Source organism: Dama dama, chromosome 7, assembly GCF_033118175.1.
Source record: "Dama dama isolate Ldn47 chromosome 7, ASM3311817v1, whole genome shotgun sequence".
Lineage (NCBI taxonomy): Eukaryota > Metazoa > Chordata > Mammalia > Artiodactyla > Cervidae > Dama > Dama dama.
In genome coordinates, this window is record NC_083687.1 from 45,933,910 (window position 1) to 45,949,124 (window position 15,215).

Here is a 15,215-nt window from a genome sequence, read left to right on the forward strand (position 1 = left end):
ACACCTGCTAACAATGTCTGATTCACTCATGAATTTCTGCTTATCTCCACAGATATGATGTCCTCCCTAAAGCTATTTAACAAACATTTCCTCTCAATTCTTATGTTAGACTAAACCATAAAAAAAGTTGACATTTGCTCATTTTGTCATACAAATGAGAATCTCATAGGAGTTAGCCCAATGTTAACTGTGAATCATCTTTGACTAGATGTGACGATCATTTACATAATCAAATAATTTTCTGGTCGGGCCAGATCTCAGGATGCCAGAAATCCAGCTGAAGCAGGTATTTATCTAATCAGGCTTCAAAATTCAAAATCAAAGAAAAACACACCAGCAGATCTTGGTCAATCATAAGGCAAAACTGATGCTCAGAGCATTTCTATGAATAGCAATGCTGATATTCAGCCTCATAGTACTAATGCTGATTTTAATGAGAAAAATCTTTGCTGTTTAGCTATCAAATATTCATTAGCAATTTGAATAACTCACGCTTGTGCTTTTGTTTTATGGGAATATTTGTCCAGAATGATTTTGAAATGGTTTTCTGAGCTTTACTATTTTTTTCCTCATTAGATACATTTATGTAATATGCTAACCTATTTCTCTCATTAAGTCATTCTTGAATTCAGAATAAATTTGGCTTGGGTGCAGTGGGTGGGCAACTAAGGTGCTGTTATATTTAGATTATAATTTTTAACATTTTAAAGATTTCTGTAGTTGTATTCAAAGATGAAGTTGGTATTCACTTCAGGAATTTTGAGTTATTTATTCAGCTTTTCAGCACAGTCATTTCATCATCATAAGATGAATGTGATAGTTTTTTAATTTAAGTGCAGAAATGATCTGCACTGTGAAAAATGTGAAAATCAGTAAAGCTGTCCAGCTTAATATCCATTTTATAAACATGATTTTTTGAGAACTTTTCCCGTTTTTTCCATAGTATTAGAGTTATCAGCTTTCTTAATTATTAAGACTATTTTGGTCAACATGTTTATCTAGGAAATTTGTCATTTTAAAAGATGTTCTAAATCTTAGATGTTTTTGATATCTGTTATCTTTTCTCCTATCCAATACTTCGGTTGTGTGTATGCCTTTCCCCTTGGTTGTGTTTTAAACAGATGTGTGCATTTTATGTGCTGCATGTTCCTTTCCAAAGAAATATCATCTTTCTGATATTTTTTTTTATCATGGCTGAGTCCTTCCGTTAATCTACTTTTGCATATTTTATTATTCTCTTTGCAAGATTCTTAGATTAAATTCTTGCTTCTTCTTTTTTTTTTAAAGCATTTATTTATGTATTTGGCTGTGCCAGCTCTAAGTTGTGACACATGGATTCTTTTAGCTGCAGCATGTGGGATCTAGTTACCCCAAACAAAGATCGAACCTGGGCCTCCGGCATTGAGAGCTCAAAGTCTTAGCCACTGGGCCATCAGGGAAGTCCCTCTTACTTCCTTTTTTCTTATTTAATAATAAAAACCCTTCATGGCAGAGCTTTGGCCTCAGGGTAAGGTCCACCGCTTCTTGGGGTTTATTAATATAATCTAGTTTGGCTTGCAGATAAACCAGCAGGGTATTCTAATGAGAAAGGTGATCTGACAGGGCAAGTTCCAGGTTCTAGCGGAACACTCAGAATGGGAGCTCACCCAGATCTGCTAGAGGGTGAGTGACAACAGGTTGGAGAGGTGATCAAGAAGCAAACCATAAAGGGTGATGTTCTGGAGTCTGGGCAATGGAATGTCAATGGGGTTTTATGTTTAAGCATGACATCGTCATTTTTTGAAATGATTGTTTTACTTTAAAAACTTTTGAATGATTACTTTGATCTCCCTGTTGAGAAAGATGACTTTGGAAGACGACTTTGATCTCCCCAGGAAGAACAGATTTGATGGAAACAAGACAAGAGGCAAAGGAACCAGTTTGGAGACTGCTTGCGGTAGAAAGTCAGATGAGAAATGGTGGTCCCCTAAGTGAGCAAAGCAGTGGTGAGCATGGAAGAAAGGAGACGGTTGAGAGGTATTTAAAAGGTGGAAAAACAGAACTTGGAGAGTGATGAATTGGGAGTGTGGGGTGAGAGGAGAGGGAAGAATGATGCCCAGGTTTTAGCCTTTGACTTTGAGGCTGTAGGGCCCTTCTCTGAGTCAAGGATGCAAGAGCAAAAACCAAGTCAGATGAAGAAAAAGGTTGCCTTGGGATACTCTGACTTTTATTATTATTTATTAATATAAATTGTTCTTTTGTCCCATTTAGTGCTGTTTACTTTGACCTCTATTTTATCTAAGAAATAACTTTTCTGTCCTTTGGTGCGTTCACATGTGTATAAGTACCTGAAAGTAAACAAAATTTTTTCTTGTCTCATAAAAATACAGAACTTATCCCTCTTTTGCTCACTTCTTTTTTCTATCTACCTATCTATCCTTTTCTATCTATATTCCAATTAGGGTTAATAAAATCTCAGGTAATGTGCCTAAATTGTTGCTATGGTGTTATTTTGTATTATGCCTTTCATTTATTTTATCTTGCTCATTTTCTCATTCTTCTGCTAGAATATAAACTCTAAGAAGAAAGAGCTCACACTTTTATTTGATTTTTGTCTGTTTAATTTACTGCTCTAATCTGTGTAGAACAGCGTCTACATTATTTGAGTGATCTGCCAAATTACTTGTGGAAAAAATAATTATTTTTCCGTTATGTATCTTTTCTTTCTCTTTTCTGACAGCTGCATTCAGCTCTTAAATCACTAATTTCACTATTCCTTGCTAATCTGCTCCTTACACAATTCAAGTTCCAATGTTATTCAGTGCTTGGTTGCCTATGGTATGAGTTGAAGCATTTTTTTTCCTCTCAAAGAAAGTGGGGCAGCATATTTTCTGATCCCCACCAGAGTGACGACATACCGAGTGTGGTTTGGTCACAATCCTGTAAGTTGCTCCATTGTCTTCGGCATTTAGGGGTTTGAAGAAATATTCTGAGGTTACTGGGACTTAATTTCTTTTTTGTAAATTTATTTTACTGAAGTAGAGTTGATTTACAAGGTTCTGTTAGCCTCTGCGTGCATGCTCAGTCACTTCAGTCGTGTCCAACTCTCTGTGACCCCATGGACGGTAGCCCACCAGGCTGCTCCGCCCATGGGATTCTCCAGGCAAGAATACTGGAGTGGGTTGCCATGCCCTCCTCCAGGGGATCTTCCTGACCCAGGGATGGAACCCGTGTCTCCTGAGTCTCTTGCATTGCAGACTGATTCTTTACCACTGAGCCACCTGGGAAACCCTGTGTTAGCTTCTACTGTACAGCAAAGTGATTCAGTTACTTTTATATATATATTCTTTTTCATATTCTTTTCCACTGTGGTTTACTACAGGATATTGACTACAGTCAATAGTCAATACTGTATCAATAGCACCTTGTTGTTTATCCCTTCCTTATATAGTAGTTTGCTGGATTTCATTTCTTTTTATGTGACCTCTTTGTTTTTCTTCTTGGATACAATTTGGGTATTTTTCTTTATCTCTTAAATTTAAAATTATTGGTTCCTAGAGGACAAGTTCATTCGTGTTTGCATATCTGGCAGAGCGTGTGGCTTCTGGTAGGGGTGGGGTGAATATTGGATAAACACATACATGAATAAAGACATAAATTATGTTTGGGTAAACTTAAAACCACACCACCATTTCTCTTCCTGACTATCAATCTCAAGTTCAACTGACATTGATACAACTTAAAAGTCAGGCATGCTACCTTATCTTCTTGTAGAATTACCAAGACCAGAAAGTTCTGAAAAGTTCACCACTATTGGAATTCAAATCAAATTAGCCCCTCTTTCAATACCTTTACTAGCTAACAAACTTCAGAGTCTTGCTCAAAATGCTTAACTTTTTACCTTAGAGTGTTGACATGATAAGAGGCAGAAATGGAACCTAATTTTTAATTTATTTTATGATTTGGGTGAAACAAAAGTATTGTCAATGGCACAAATTATGTGTGAAATGAAAATATCTTTCTCCTGTTTTCCTTTTTGATCCTTCCCTTGGCTACCCCAAAGTTGGTTTCTGTAGAAGGTATAGGATCCCACTGGAATCAGCATATATTTACACAATATATCAGGAACATTTATGTTACCACCAGGTCTTAGGAGCAAGTGAGATGGAGAACAAAGCAAACTGAATCCAAGTCAACCAGTACCTAACGGGTGTATTGATCTAGCCTAACATAAATGCAGAAAGCCGAAAGGATATTTTAGTTGCATACTTATATATACACAATTAAACACATGCAAATTAATTTTTAAAGACTTTTTTGATGTGGACAATTTTTAAACTCTTTGTTGAATATGTTCCAATATTGCTTCTGTTTTATGTTTTGGTCTTTGGGCAGCAAGGCATGAGAGATCTTAGCTCACAAAACAAGGATTGAACCTGCACCCCCTGCAATGGAAGGCAAAGTCTGAACCACGGGAACTATCAGGAAAATCCTTAAACACCTGTAAATTTAAAATGCATTTCTGTCAGTCACCTAAGAGTGCATGCATTTTAGACAATATGATAATCTCTTTGGAAATTCAGAAGACAGAAGTTGCAAGTATGACTTCATCAGCAACACCTTGAGTTTGGAGAGATATCCATCAAAGGAATGTGATCCACGTATATAGTGTGATTCTTGATTTTACTTGTTTTATTGACTGCAGAAAGGCCTATGTCATTTATTGCTTTCATCATGTAAGACTGCAATGCTTCTACTAAAGGTATTTATCACTGGTCTATTCTTTTTATCAAATGGTGAAAAGACTGTTGATAGTCAGTTGACTAGGTTTTGTTGAGGATGACTCAACAAAGAAACATCTTTTGCTTTGTTTCATTTTAATATCCTTTGAGTTACATGTGAGTATTGTGACGTATGGTTTATCAGTATCCTTCTAATTAACTTTAGAGGCATAGCAGCAAGGGTAGGTCTCCCCTAACTATGGTTTTTTGCTGGCATGTGCCTTTCATCAGTCCAGCATCCCTTTATTTTGCATTTGCAGTAATTTTAGAGACATCTGCCCTCAGATTCATGCTAACCATTCAGTCTCAGGAAACATGGCTTGATCTATGTTACACCGGTTAAACAGAAAATACTTGCTGGATTTCATTCTGCATTTGAACGATATTATAAGCAATGATGGTATGGATAACCTGTTGGTATGTACAGATATGCCAGGAGCCACTGGAAATTCGTGCTTAGTGACCACTGGACTTATAGAACACAGCAGTAATTGGCCTCATCCTTTCATTCCAAATCTTAGAGAGGGAATCTTCTGAAAGAAACCCTTTAAAGGGGTGTTATCTTTTAAAGAACATTTTTATGATGTGTCAAAAAGAGTATTTTTATGGTAAAATGAAATCTGGACATAGAGGAGATTAAATGAGTTCCTGATGAACAGTTGAAAAGTTTGCTTAGATGTAGGCAGGAACAGGCATTCCCTATGTAATACAACATGAAACTTCTTCAAAACTCAATCTTATCCAAAATGTTTTCCATGTAACATGGCAACTTTTAGCAATGCTGAAAGTTTCTATTCATTGATAATGGCAAGAAACCCAGAAATTTGGGATTATTTGAGCTAAGAGTTGAAGTGAGCTGAGCCTGAAAATACTTCTCCAAGTCAACTACCTGCAAAACTTTTAGCTGTATTCACTGCTGACAGGTGCCATAAACACCTGTATCTTTTGTACCAATACACAAAAACAATGCTGTATATCTCTTATGATTTGGATGAAGCAAAAGTGTTGTCAATGACACAAATTGTGTGTGAAATGAAAATATCTATCTTCTGTTTTCCTTTTTCATTCTTGCCTTGGCTGCCTCAAAGTTAGTTCCGGTCGTAAGTATAGAATTCCATCAGAATCAGCCGCAATCATTTATATTTACACAGTATGACTAAAAGTCATATTGACAAAATTCCAGGGTCAAGTCTAATTTACAAAAGAAAACAAAAGCAGAGAATACCAAGCAAAACACACAAAAATACCTGCACCGCCTTTATCCAACTTAAGCCGCTGACAACAAATGTGGCGCAGTAGTATTTCCAACACTCAACATCTGTGAAGTTGATTTATCTTGTATACTTCTGAGGAATCTTGTTCAGTAGGAGTGGGAAGGTAAAGCACATTTTTTAATGTCAAAAATGCTCTTGAATTTTAATTTTACTTTATGAATTATAACCTCTTACCTTCTACACATGCATACATGTGTATGTGTATGTACAGGCACACATATTCTGAAAAGGTACAGAAGATTGCTTCATGGAAGAATTTTAGCCTTCCCTTGACCTCTGGTAATTTCCTTGCTTAGCCCACAGGCAAGCCTGGTTCTGGCAGTCCCTACTGTCTGATGGAGGAAGGTCCCAAGAAGGCCATAATCAGCCATAGTCGTAGGACTTGTCGTAAGTCACAGTGAAATAAACAATAGCACACCCAAGTGCTTACCAAATCTTGCAAATAAGGACTCTGGCTTTACTAGCTGTTGCCAAACTTTTCAATGCCTCTCCTTCACTCCAGGAGGCACCCAGTCATAAATTTATGAAACAAACTTCCTGACCGTTTCCGAAACCAATTTCTCACCTCTGGTGAAGGACAATTTGCAAAAGAGCTGTATTGCTGATCTCAGATTAGCCATGCTTTCTCAGTGGCTCTCACGCCATTAACTCTGTCTTGTCTCTAAATGCACATTATTCGAGAGCCCCTAATAGGAATGTGTCGTTATATATCATTGGGGAGACATTCATTACATATCTCTGAAAATCTGCTTTCTGGAAATTAACCAATCAGTCAGTATTAAGCTCATGTTCATGTCAAGCATTTGAAGCGCAAAGCACTTTACAATCCCTATAATGTAGCTCTTCCAAGTAGAAGGTTTGAACCATTCTTAGAGGGGACGTGTGATATGCTGCCAAAAAGAAGACCAACTCAAGCTCACGTGATATTTTATTCATGGAAAAAAAAGAACATACACCTCAACATTCAGTCTAATACACAGTAAACGGAACCTTTGCTAGATCGGCAGCAGCAGCAGAAATAGAAACTCAGAAATGCAGGATCTGGGGCTCTATCCAAGACCCGCCAGGTCAGAATCTGTCTTTTAACTAACCTTTCAGGTGATATGTAAGAACACTAAGGTTTGATAAAGAGGTCATAGGCTAACTTTGACTCATTCATGTCTAACCTTTTTAATATTTGTGCTAAATAATAAAATGACTGTGGTTTTCCCTGATGGTTCAGCAGGAAAGAATCCTTCTGCAATGCAGGAGACTTGGGTTTGATCCCTGGGTCAGGAAGATCTCCTGGAGAAGGAAATGGCAACCCATTCCAGTATTCTTGCCTGGAGAGTTCCATGGACAGAGGAGCCTGGCCAGCAACCGTCCATGAGGTTGCAAAGAGTCAGACATGGCTTAGAGACTAAACAACTACAACAACAAGAAGTTTCAAAACAACAACACTGTTTCAAAAAATATTAAAGTTAGAGAATTAAACTTGAGCTCCAAAAATTCATCTATCACCATGTTATAAAAGATGTGCCTTTTTTACTTTCCTGTGCAGGTATGCTAGCCATACCACCTAGCTGTGACTTCAAATAGTAACAGCAATGGTGTGAATAAAGTTGATTTGTCACAGCTAACTTTGGTTTAAAAAACCTGGTGCAACAGAAAGCCATAAACCTTACACATGTGGTTTTCAGAAAATTCCACAGGCTAACTGAAATAAGCTACACCCGGTGACTCTCCTGAAGTTTAATGACATATACTAAAATTAAAATTATCTCTGGATAGGCAGGTAACAGAACTGCTCTCGACAATTTACTGTCATCCAGTGAATTGTAACTCTTCTCCTCGTTTCCACTCTGCTTGGATCACGAGGATATTCAAACAGATAACTCAGGTCACGCCTGGGCTGCGATGTGGCTCTGCACGAGGGGTGGAGACTGAGCTGTGGGTTGCAGGCTAAGAAGTGAGCCAGAGAGATCAAAAGGAGGGGAGGAGAGTCTGAGCCCAGGCTGCCGTGACAAAATTCCACAGACTAGGCGGCTTAAACCACAGCCACCTATTTTCTCACAGATTTGCAGGCCGGCGTTCCCAGATGAGGGTGTCAGCCAGTTAGGTTCCTTGTGAGATCTCTCCTTCCTCACTTGCCAACAGCTTCTTGAGTGGTGTCCACATGGCCTTCCCTCTGTGGCCCAGAAACAGGCGGATTTGCAGGAAGAAAGGGTTTGGGAAAGAGAGACAGTTGGTGTTTCCTCCTCTGCTTATAAGGACACCAGTCCCGTCAGATTGAGATCCCATCCTTATGAGCTCATTTAGCCTTTATTCCCTCCTTATATTCTCTGTCTCCAGATCCACTCACCCTGGGAATGAGGGCTTCAACATAGTAACTTGATATTGGAGGGGATACAGTTCAGCCTACTTCACCCTCTGGCCTGCCAGCACTTACATCGTTCTCACAGGCAAAATACACCCACCCCATCCCAACAGCCCCAAAGTCTTAATTCCTGCCAGCCTCAACTTTAAAGTTGAAAGCCCAAAGGCTCATCTAAATATTATCTAAATCAGTTATGAGTGAAACTTGAGATGTGATTCATCCTGAGACAAATTTCCTCCAGTTATGAACTGTGTGCATGTGTGTGTGTGCGTGTGTGTGTGTGTGTGTGCGCGCCTTGCTCAGTCATGTCCAACTCTTTGTGACCCCATGGACTGTAGCCCACCAGGCTCCTCTGTCCTGTGAAACCAAACTGTTTGCCCCCCAAATACAATGGTGAGATAGGCATAGGATAGATGTTCCCACTTCAGAAGGAGAACATCAGAAAGAAGAAAGGGGCGCTGGGTCCCAAGCCAATCCAAAAGCTAACAAGGCTAAACTCCATTAGACAGTAGATGTCAAGAGCAATCTTCTCTGGCTCCATGCTCATCCTTCCGGGCCTGCTGGGGCAGTAGGCTCATCAGTGTCATCCCCATGGCCTTTGGGGGTGGCCCTGTCCCCGAGACTCTGGCCTGCTCATACCAAGACACGGCCCCACCCTTTGAAAACAAAAAGGAACAGGGCATGCTCCCTGGGCCTCTGGTGCTAATCCTGATGATCTCTGAGTCATCTTTGGCACCATTCTTCCCTTTTCTTGAAGGATAATTTATGTTTACAACTGGATAGTCCTATTGTCCGGTCCTGTATATATACATATATATATGTATATATATATGTATATAAATATTTATGTGTGTATATATATATATTTTGGCCACATCGTGTGGCATGTGGAATGTTAGTTCCTTAGCCAGGGATCAAACCTGCGCCCTGGCATTGGAAGAACCAAGTCTTAACCACTGGACTTCCAGGGAAGCCCCTGCCCCGGTCCTGCAGAATCCCAGACATCTGACAGTCTTCTGTCACTCTTGCTTCCTCTGTTTCATGCAGTCCCAGCTGGCTGTGTTTCTGATGGTATAATCCCATCTTTATTCCGGGTTTCTGCTGAAACGGCTCATTAAATTTTTGGTTTACACCCTCACTAATCTTATCAAATGAATAAGAACACCTTTAGTGTTCTCTTCAGAATGCCTTCCTCATTTTTTTGCAAAATGAATGAGCTGAGAATTTTCCAAGTTTTTAAGCTCTGGTTCCTTTTTGGTTAACAACTCCTTCAACTCACCTCTCTTCTCTTGCATTTAACTCTAAGCAGTAAGAGAAAGATACGTCTTCATCTTGGCTTAGAAAGTTCCTTAGCTAAATATCCAGTTTCATCACTCACGATTTCTATCTTACGCAAAACTCTAGAACATAAATCAGTCAAGTTCTTTGCTACTTTATAACAAGGATTGCCTTTCCTCCAGTTTCTAAGTTCCTTATTTCCATCTGAAGCATCATTAGATCAGCCTTTAATGTCCATATTTCTACCAACATTGTACTCATGGTAAAGAGTGTCTTCCCTAAGAGAATATTGGGTTGACCAAAAAGGGCCTTCAGTTTCTAAGTAAAACTAAAAGATACTTTTCATTTTCACCAAGAACTTTATTGAACAATATTTTTGCTGTTTTGTTCCACCACCTTTTGCCACGTTCCAGGCAACTTCATAATTTCACCTTCCCACAAGTTTTTATCTTTCTGAGTAATGAATTGTTCTAGATGCCTGTTACAGTCATACAGGGAATTGAATTTTTTTTCCATTAAAATGATTTTGTAAAGACCAAAATAAATGGAAATCCAAAGGTGCAACGTCTGGTGAACACAGCAGATGAATCAGAACTTCCCGGCCAAGCCCTAACAGTTTTTGCCTGCTCATCAAAGAAGCATGTGGTCTTGCGTTATCCTGATGGAATATTATGCGGTTTTTGTTGACTAATTCTGGATGCTTTTCATTGAGTGCTGCTCTCATTTGGTCTAACTGGGAGCAGTACTTGTTGGAATTGATCATTTGGCTTTTCAGAAGGAGCTCATAGTAGAGGACTTCCTTTCAATCTCACCATATACACAGCATCACCTTCTTCAGATGAAGACCAGTCTTTGGTGTGGTTGTTGGTTGTTCATTTTGCTTGCCCCATGATCTGTTTCATTCCTCTTCATTGTGCAATATCCACTTTTCATCACCCATCACATTTTGTTTTAAAAATGGAAAGTTTTCATTACATTTGAGCAGAGAATCACAGGTAGAAATACTGTCAAGCAAGTTTTTTTTTTTTTTTTTTTTGCTTAATTTATGTGGAACCCAAACATCAAAGTGATTAACATAACCAAACTAGTGCAAATGATTTTCAACGCTTGATTGGGATATTTGGAGCATGTTGGCTGTCTCTCACATGGTATAACATTGATTGTTCTCAGTGTCTCAATTTGATCTCTACTGACTTCAACTGGTCTGCCCAGCTGTGGAGAATTATCCAAAGAGAAATCTCCACTACAAAACCTTGCAAAGCATTTTTGACATGTTTGATCAGTCAGAGCACCTTCTTCATACAGTGCACACATGTTTTTTTTTTTATTTCCAGTTGCTTTTTTACCTTTCTTGAAATAATAAAGCATAATATGCTGAAAATGTTGCTTTTTTTCTTCCATCTTCAATATTAAAATGGCTACACAAAAGTTCCCCAGTTTTGACAAGTTTTGTTTTTTTTTAAATGCACATGGTCCAGAGCCCTTTCTTTTCTTCTGTATGATGCTTCTCCATCCTTCCTAGATTTCATATCACCTTTCATCACAAAGGACTCACACTTTTAAACTGAGAATAGTAAAGGGAGAAACAACAGAATCGAGATGGGTGGGGAGGAAGTCAAGAGATTATATAAAAGGGGTGAGAATGGGGGAGATAGGAAAACCAAATAATGGCAGAATGATCCCAGTATTCCTCCTTGACATTTACACTAGCACCAAACACAAGGATTACAAATGCGTGTGTGGGCACGCCCAGGATCTCACCTACCTTTCATGGGAGAGGGACTTTTGGGCTGATTGATGTTCTTGGCACAAAAGAGCAATGTCATTGCAACTCCTAGGCAAATCACTGTCTGAGAAAAAGGCTTTCCACCCAGGCAAGCTGTTTTTCATCAGTAAGAGGTGATTGCATCCAAGCAACGTGTATTCTTATGATCTCTCTCTGACCCCTGAGACACGAGGTGAAAGAAGAGGACTTCTCAGCTGGCTTGGGTCAAGCGGGCTCCACTCAAAAACACCTCCCTCGTGCCTTCCTTTTAGATCCAGGGCCAGGATTTAAAGAGTGTAGAGCACGATGGAAATGATATGGGAAAGAAATGAATATTTTCAAGAGAAAATGACCCTATGACACAGAAGAGGAGGGAAAACGGTCCTTTGTCCCTACACACCACTGGAGGTCTATGTGTTTCTTTGAGGATCTTCCTCTGCCTTTGGGAGATAAAATATGGGTCACATAAATACAGCATTGTTATGGCAATTGCTCACTGGTGACAGGTAGGGAAGATTCTGTTACCTGTACCAGGCTGGGAAATACAAATGCGAGGTTTTAAAACTGCCTCTACTTATCGCACCACCAGCTCACATTTCATTCTCTCCCACTCTTCACTGGCCCCCACCCATATCCTCTTCCCCTTCATCACTTTCTGCCTAAATCTCCAAATAGTATCCCCCATCACTCACAAGAGGCCAAGGGCAGCAGATGCCTTGGCTAAGTTTCCCCTACAGTTCCAAAGAGGAAGGAAACACGTATGCGTAGTTTCAGAATGAGTCCCTCCAGGATACCAGGGATGGAAGGCTCTGTCATCTGAGGGTGTTTCTCTAATCTGGAATTCCAAATTTAGCCAGTGATCCAACCCAGGCTGAGAGACTTTCTTCCCTTCTATACACTTCAGCCTATCAGCAGAAATAGAAACTGGAAAATCTAAGGGGAGATTTTCTGTCCCTGCAGGTTTTGAGTTATTCGGCAAACTCTGCCTTAGGGATGTCTGCAGTCTCTGAGTTTATTGGAATCATCTCTTTTTATTGAGGTGAAACATGCCTGCAGAGGCCGGATGGACCAAGTGGTTCAGGGTGGTGAAAAACGAAAAGGCTTTCAAATGTTAACCAGGAAGAACCCCTGGTGGCCGGGCTTCCCAGGTGGCACTAGAGGTAAAGAGCCCGCTTGACGATGCAGGAAATGTAAGAGAAGCGGGTTCGATCCCTGGGCAAGGAAGATCCCCTGGAGAAGGGCATGGCAACCTATTCCAATATTCTTGCTTGGAGAATCTCATGGATGGAGGAGCCTGGCGGGCTACTGTCCATAGAGTCGCCAAGAGTCAGATATGACTGAAGTGACGTAACACATACACACAGAAGGAAACTCTGGTTCTACCGCCCTTTTCCTTTGTGACTGTGAGTGAATCTCATTTTCTTAGACTCTTGACCTGCAAAATGAAGGGGATATGAAGTCCTGCGCAACTGCATTGCAGAGTTTTTTTCAAGTTAAAATAAAACAATGTAGGGGACTTCCCTGGTAGTCCAATGATTAAGAATCTGTTTTCCACTGCAGGGAACACGCATTCAATCCCTGGTCGGGGATCTAATATCCCACGTGCTGCCAGGCAACTAAGACCCAAAACAGCCAAAATTAAGAATAAATACATAAATAAAAATTTTTGACAGTATGAATCTTTAGGAAAAGAGCTACTGAAAATATACTCAAAGGAGATTTTGTCCTTATTCATTATTATTATTATATCATTATAGTATTATCATTACTGTCACCTCTAAAATTCTGAAGTGTGTTCAGGGATAGAAATTTTTTAAAAGGTATTCTGAGACTTTTTTACGTTAATAATTATTGGTAAGATATTTCTTGTATATCGATCAGTTTTAGATTATAGCAGTCATCATAAATATTTGTAACATTTTTCTCCTGGTTTATTTGTTCCTGATGGGAAAGACAGCGCAGAAAAGACAGTTAAAAGACCATATTATTGTAAATTTCATCCATGTGATGCCAATGGGTCTTAATTTAATACTAGAAACCCCTCCCATAGCCATTCCTAAAGTGTAATCTGATTCCCCCAGGGATTCTCTGGGATCCTTGTTCTGGTCCAGAAGAGGAAAATGATTTTCATAATAATACTAAGAGGTCACTTGCCTTTTTCATTGTGTTGACATTTGCACTAATTGTGCAAAAGCAAAATTAGGTATAATAGCCGCTGCCTTAGTGTTAATAACAATCGAGGCAAGGGCTCCAGCCTACATCAGTAGTCATTGCAATTTTTTTTTTTGTCACAATGAACTCACAAGGAAGGTTGGCAGGGGGGATGGGGAGACTATCTCATGTCCTCGATAAAACAGGAAAATGATTAACTTAGTTAACCTTGACCCTTGACCAGATGTCTTTTTCAATACTCTACATGATAAAATAGGAAGCATGCATAAAGCACTTCAACAACTATACTCCAGCACATATGCAGTTTTGAGTTGCAAGCTAAAATAGCCTACTCCTTCATAGAACACCGTTTTTCTCTGAAAGACATGTGTGTCCAATCGCTCAGTAATGTCCAACTCTTTGCAACTCCCTGGACTGTAACCCACCAGGCTCCTCTGTCCATGGGATTTCCCAGGCAAGAATACTGGAGTGGGCTGCCATTTCCTTCCCCAGGGGAATCTTCCCACCCAGAGATCAAACCTGTGTCTCTTGCGTGTCCTTCATTGGCAGGTGGATTCTTTACCACAGCGCCACCAAGACAATTGACAACAAACTATTGTTATTTGAACTATCTTTTTGACAGAATTTTTCTTGACAGTAAACAAAGAGAGCTTGCCACTTCAAGGAAAATGATAGACATTATTTCTGCCAAAAATAAAAATTTGAGCCTGATAACCTCCTGATGCTTAAAGATTTTTCTAATGAGCTCAGTGATATTAACAAATGTGATTTTTAAAAAACATTGTATAGTTAATATTTGGAAGCTCAAATATTCACACAATGAAGCAAAAATTTCCAATTATCGGTTCATTATATGGCAAAATCATACTTGGGCAAAAGATCCATTCAGAAAACATAATTAATTTCATTAAAATCAGTTATTTTTTGCTAAAAATTGCACAGTTTATCAGTTATTTTAAACAAATATCTTACATTTCTTTCAGTTTTGATTTCACTAAAATTATTTTATCTTAATCTATTGAGTTTCTCATTGCTATTTAAACAAAAATCAGTATTTTAAATATTTTCAGTAGTAGTTCTAATATTTTAAATATAACCTACATAAACAAAAGCTTTTTGGGGGGAACCTCAAAAAATTTTAAGAGTATGAGGGATTCTGGGCTAAGTCAAAGCCCCTCACCACTATTTGTCATGTCCACTTCTGCTCCCTGAGTTGGAAATCAGCCTGTTGAGCACTGGCTGTCAAACTGCACCATCTATTGAGAAACATTTTCCAAATTCCAAAAGATTGCTCGCCTCGGGAAAGTGCTTGGTATAAGATGAAAGGTTGCAGGTTTCCTCCTATGTCTCACCTGATGCTTCAGGGACAGCTTTATAGCAAAGGGAAATATGCTATTGAGGAAAATCTTTCAAAGCTGAGTCTTTCCCTTCCTCATTCCAGATAAATGATATTAATGCATAGCCTATTACCTAATGGGATTGCGGCTTAACTTCCTTTTCTCAAGCCTTTTATGGGAAAGCACTAAAGATGGGGGCAGCCCACGGCATACAATGGACTGTTCGAAGAACGATTCCCACCACCACACCCCTGCCTTCTCTGCTTTACTGAG

General features: G+C 39.3%; 1 long non-coding RNA gene across 3 annotated transcripts; it reads left to right on the forward strand.

Annotated features, from left to right (window-relative positions):
- Window positions 1-1,571: 1,571 nt before the first annotated feature.
- LOC133059907 (uncharacterized) lies at window positions 1,572-7,566 on the forward strand. Of its 3 annotated transcripts, none has more exons than XR_009693646.1 (3): window positions 1,572-1,662; window positions 1,843-2,016; window positions 4,375-7,566. It is a non-coding gene; the product is annotated as an uncharacterized LOC133059907 (long non-coding RNA). The 3 variants fall into 3 exon arrangements; XR_009693644.1 differs by having other exon boundaries at window positions 1,578-2,016; window positions 4,375-4,741; window positions 7,257-7,566; XR_009693645.1 differs by having other exon boundaries at window positions 1,578-2,016; window positions 4,375-4,741; window positions 7,260-7,566.
- The last annotated feature ends 7,649 nt before the right edge of the window (window positions 7,567-15,215 follow it).